The following is a 6,057-nucleotide window of genomic DNA, read 5'->3' as shown; positions in this document are numbered from 1 at the left end:
CCACCATATGTGGGAATTTGAGCTCGGGTTTTGATTTTCATTTGTTCTGCTCTTCATTCTGATCCGCCTCCCATATAAGGTTTCTGCTTACCTCCCAAGTGATAACATGTTCCCTTTTCGGTTGGTGATATGGCTGCTGTGGATTTGCAGCATTTTACCTCTGTTCATTGCAGCACTTCGAGGTTAACTAAATGTAATTATGCAAAAAAAATGTTAAATGTAGCCTTTCTTCCTCTCTCCGATAATGCATTTTAACACAATCTCCAGGAAAGTAGACATATCAGTGTATTTTTATAAACGCAAAAAACTGCGGATGCTGGAAATCCAAAACAAAAACAAAAATACCTGGAAAAACTCAGCAAGTCTGGCAGCATCTGCGGAGAGGAGCATAGTTAACATTTCGAGTCCTCATGACCCTTCAACAGAATTAAGTAAAAATAGAAAAGGGGTGAAATATAAGCTGGTTTAAGGGGGGGGGGACAAGAAGAGCTAGGTAGAGGGCCAGTGATAGGTGGAGATAACCAAATATGTCACAGACAAAAGGACAAAGAGGTGTTGAAGGTGGTGATATTATCTAAGGAATGTGCTAATTAAGGGTAGAAAGCAGGACAAGCAAGGTACAGATAGCCCTCGTGGGGGTGGGGTGGAGTGAAGGAATCTAAAAAGGCGAAAAGGTAGAGATAAAACAATGGATGGAAATACATTTAAAAATAATGGATATAGTTGGGAAAAGAAAAATCCATATAAATTATTGGAAAAAACAAAAAGGAGGGAAAAAACAGAAAGGGGGTGGGGATGGAGGAGAGAGATCATAATCTAAAATTATTGAACTCAATATTCAGTCCAGAAGGCTGTAAATGCCTAGTCGGAAGATGAGGTGCTGTTCCTCCAGTTTGTGTTGAGCTTCACTGGAACAATGCAGCAAGCCAAGGACAGACATGTGGGCATGAGAGCAGGGTGGAGTGTTGAAATGGCAAGCAACAGGGAGGTCTGGGTAATGCTTGTGGACAGACCAAAGGTGTTCTGTAAAGCAGTCACCCAGTCTGTATTTGGTCTCTCCAATGTAGAGGAAACCACATTGGGAGCAACAAATGCAGTAGACTAAGTTCAGGGAAGTGCAAGTGAAATGCTGCTTCACTTGAAAGGAGTGGTTGGGCCCTTGGACGGTGAGGAGAGGGGAAGTAAAGGGACAGGTGTTGCATCTTCTGCTGTTGCAAGGGAAGGTGCCATGGGAGGGGGTTGAGGAGTAGGGGGTGGAGGAGGAGTGGACCAGGGTGTCCCAGAGGGAACGATCCCTACGGAATGCTGCCAGGGGGATGAAGGGAAGATGTGTTTGGTGGTGGCATCATGCTGGAGTTGGCGGAAATGACGGAGGATGATCCTTTGAATGCGGAGGCTGGTGGGGTGATAAGTGAGGACAAGGGAGACCCTATCATGTTTCTGGGAGGGAGGAGAAGGTGTGAGGGCGGATGCGCGGGAGATGGGCCGGACACGGTTGAGGGCCCTGTCAACCACCATGGGTGGAAAACATTAAGGAAGAAGGAGGACATGTTAGAGGAACTGTTTTTGAAAGTGGCATCATCAGAACAGATGCGACGGAGGCAAAGGGTCTGAGAGAATGGGGTGGAATCCTTACAGGAAGCGGGGAGTGAGGAGCTGTAGTTTAGGTAGCTGTGGGAGTCAGTAGGCTTGTAATGGACATTGGTGGACAGTCTATCACCAGAAATTGAGAAAGGGAAGTCAAGGAAGGGAAGGGAAGTGTCAGAGATGGACCATATGAAAATGATGGAGGGTGGAAATTGGAAGCATAATTAATAAATTTTTCCAGGTCCCGACGAGAGCATGAAGCAGCACTGAAGTAATCATCAATGTGCCAGAGAAAGAGTTGTGGGAGGGGGCCGGAGTAGGACTGGAACAAGGAATGTTCCACATACCCCATAAAGAGACAGGCATAGCTGGGACCCATGCGGGTACCCATAGCCACACCTTTTATTTGGAGGAAGTGAGAGGAGTTAAAGGAGAAATTGTTCAGTGTGAGAACAAGTTCAGCCAGACGGAGGAGAGTAGTGGTGGATGGGGATTGTTTGGGCCTCTGTTTGAGGAAGAAGTGGAAAGCCCCCACACCATCCCCGTGGGGGATGGAGGTGTAGAGGGATTGGACGTCCATGCTGAAGAGGAGGCAGTTGGGGCCAGGGAACTGGAAATTGTTGATGTGATGTAGGGTGTCAGAGGAATCACGGATGTAGGTGGGAAGGGTCTGGACAAGGGGAGAGAGAAGGGAGTCAAGATAGCAAGAAATGAGATCCATGGGGCAGGAACAGGCTGACACGATCTGTCTGCCGGGACAGTCCTGTTTGTGGATTTTGGGTAGGAGGTATAAGTGGGCCGTCCGAGGTTGGGCGACAATCAGGTACTCATTTCTTGCTATCTTGACTCCCTTCTCTCTCCCCTTGTCCAGTCCTTTCCCATCTACATCCATGATTCCTCTGACATCCTACATCACATCAACAAGTTCCAGTTCCCTGGCCCCAACCGCCTCCTCTTCACCATGGACGTCCAATCTTTCTACACCTCCATCCCCCACTGGGATTGTCTGGTGGCTCTCTGCTTCTTCCTCGAACAGAGGCCCGAACAATCCCCATCCACCACTACTCTGCTCCGTCTGGCTGAACTTGTTCTCACACTGAACAATTTCTCCTTAAACTCCTCTCACTTCCTCCAAATAAAAGGTGTGGCTATGGGTACCCACATGGGCCCCAGCTATGCCTGTCTCTTTATGGGGTATGTGGAACATTCCTTGTTCCAGTCCTACTCCGGCCCCCTCCCACAACTTTTTCTCCAGTACATCGATGATTACTTCAGTGCTGCTTCAAGCTCTCGTCGGGACCTGGAAAAATTTATTAATTTTGCTTCCAATTTCCACCCCTCCATCATTTTCACATAGTCCATCTCTGACACTTCCCTTCCCATCCTTGACCTCCCTTTCTCAATTTCTGGTGATAGACTGTCCACCAATGTCCATTACAAGCCTACCGACTCCCACAGCTACCTTGACTACAGCTCCTCACACCCTGCTTCCTGTAAGGAGTCCATCCCATTCTCTCAGATCCTTTGCCTCCGTCACATCTGTTCTGATGATGCCACTTTCAAAAACAGTTCCTCTAACATGTCCTCCTTCTTCCTTAGCCGAGATTTTCCACCCATAGTGGTGGACAGGGCCCTCAACCGTGTCCAGCCCATCTCCCGCGCATCCGCCCTCACACCTTCTCCTCCCTCCCAGAAACATGATAGGGTCTCCCGTCCTCACTTATCACCCCACCAGCCTCCGCATTCAAAGGATCATCCTCCACCATTTCCGCCAACTCCAGCATGATGCCACCACCAAACACATCTTCCCTTCACCCCCCCGGCAGCATTCCATAGGGATCGTTCCCTCTGGGACACCCTGGTCCACTCCTCCATCACCCCCTACTCCTCGATCCCCTCCCATGGCACCTTCCCTTGCAACCGCAGAAGATGCAACACCTGTCCCTTCACTTCCCCTCTCCTCACCGTCCAAGGGCCCAAACACTCTTTTCAAGTGAAGCAGCATTTCACTTGCACTTCCCTCAACCTGGTCTACTGCATTCGTTGTTCCCAATGCAGTTTCCTCTACATTGGAGAGACCAAACGCAGACTGGGTGACCGCTTTGCAGAACACCTTTGGTCTGTCCACAAGCATTACCCAGACCTCCCTGTTGCTTGCCATTTCAACACTCCACCCTGCTCTCATGCCCACATGTCCGTCCTTGGCTTGCTGCATTGTTCCAGTGAAGCTCAACACAAACTGGAGGAACAGCACCTCATCTTCCGACTAGGCACTTTACAGCCTTCTGGACTGAATATTGAATTCAACATTTTTAGATTATGATCTCTCTCCTCCATCCCCACCCCCTTTCCATTTTTTTCCTCTCCTTTTTTCCAATAATATATATAGATTTTTCTTTTCCCAAATATTTCCATTATTTTTAAATGTATTTCCATCCATTGTTTTATCTCTACCTTTTAGCCTTTTTAGATTCCTTCACCCCACCCCACCCCCACAAGGGCTATCTGTACCTTGAGATAAAAACAAAAAAACTGCGGATGCTGGAAATCCAAAACAAAAACAGAATTACCTGGAAAAACTTAGCAGGTCTGGCAGCATCGGCGGAGAAGAAAAGAGTTGACGTTTCGAGTCCTCATGACCCTTCGACAGAACTTGAGTTCGAGTCCAGGAAAGAGCTGAAATATAAGCTGGTTTAAGGTGTGTGTGTGGGGGGCGGAGAGATAGAGAGACAGAGAGGTGGAGGGGGTTGGTGTGGTTGTAGGGACAAACAAGCAGTGATAGAAGCAGATCATCAAAAGATGTCAACGACAATAGTACAATAGAACACATAGGTGTTAAAGTTAAAGTTGGTGATATTATCTAAACGAATGTGCTAATTAAGAATGGATGGTAGGGCACTCAAGGTATAGCTCTAGTGGGTTTTTTTTTTTATTTTTTTTTAATAATGGAAATAGGTGGGAAAAGGAAAATCTTTATAATTTATTGGAAAAAAAAACAAAAAAAAAAAGAAGGGGGAAACAGAAAGGGGGTGGGGATGGGGGAGGGAGCTCACGACCTAAAGTTGTTGAATTCAATATTCAGTCCGGAAGGCTGTAAAGTCCCTAGTCGGAAGATGAGGTGTTGTTCCTCCAGTTTGCGTTGGGCTTCACTGGAACAATGCAGCAAGCCAAGGACAGACATGTGGGCAAGAGAGCAGGGTGGAGTGTTAAGATGGCAAGCGACAGGGAGGTTTGGGTCATTCTTGCGGACAGACCGCAGGTGTTCTGCAAAGCGGTCGCCCAGCTTACGTTTGGTCTCTCCAATGTAGAGGAGACCACATTGGGAGCAACGAATGCAGTAGACTAAGTTGGGGGAAATGCAAGTGAAATGCTGCTTCACTTGAAAGGAGTGTTTGGGTCCTTGGACGGTGAGGAGAGAGGAAGTGAAGGGGCAGGTGTTGCATCTTTTGCGTGGGCATGGGGTTGTGCCATAGGAGGGGGTTGAGGAGTAGGGGGTGATGGAGGAGTGGACCAGGGTGTCCCGGAGGGAGCGATCCCTACGGAATGCCGATAAGGGGGGTGAAGGGAAGATGTGTTTGGTGGTGGCATCATGCTGGAGTTGGCGGAAATAGCGGCGGATGATCCTTTGAATGCGGAGGCTGGTGGGGTGATAAGTGAGGACAAGGGGGACCCTATCATGTTTCTGGGAGGGAGGAGAAGGAGTGAGGGCGGATGCGCGGGAGATGGGCCGGACACGGTTGAGGGCCCTGTCAACGACCGTGGGTGGAAAACCTCGGTTAAGGAAGAAGGAGGACATGTCAGAGGAACTGTTTTTGAATGTAGCATCATCGGAACAGATGCGACGGAGGCGAAGGAACTGAGAGAATGGGATGGAGTCCTTACAGGAAGTGGGGTGTGAGGAGCTGTAGTTGAGATAGCTGTGGGAGTCGGTGGGTTTGTAATGGATATTGGTGGACAGTCTATCACCAGAGATTGAGACAGAGAGGTCAAGGAAGGGAAGGGAAGTGTCAGAGATGGACCATGTGAAAATGATGGAGGGGTGGAGATTGGAAGCAAAATTAATAAATTTTTCCAAGTCCTGACGAGAGCATGAAGCGGCACCGAAATAATCATCGATGTACCGGAGAAAGAGTTGTGGAAGGGGGCCGGAGTAGGACTGCAACAAGGAATGTTCCACATACCCCATAAAGAGACAGGCATAACTGGGGCCCATGCGGGTACCCATAGCCACACCTTTTATTTGGAGGAAGTGAGAGGAGTTGAAGGAGAAATTGTTCAGCGTGAGAACAAGTTCAGCCAGACGGAGGAGAGTAGTGGTGGATGGGGATTGTTCGGGCCTCTGTTCGAGGAAGAAGCAAAGGGCCCTCAGACCATCCTGGTGGGGGATGGAGGTGTAGAGGGATTGGACGTCCATGGTGAAGAGGAAGCGGTAGGGGCCAGGGAACTGGAAATTGTTGATGTGACGTAAGG

The sequence above is a fragment of the Carcharodon carcharias genome, chromosome 15 (genome assembly GCF_017639515.1).
Source record: "Carcharodon carcharias isolate sCarCar2 chromosome 15, sCarCar2.pri, whole genome shotgun sequence".
Taxonomy (NCBI): Eukaryota; Metazoa; Chordata; class Chondrichthyes; order Lamniformes; family Lamnidae; genus Carcharodon; species Carcharodon carcharias.
Note: the sequence above shows the minus strand (reverse complement) of the source record.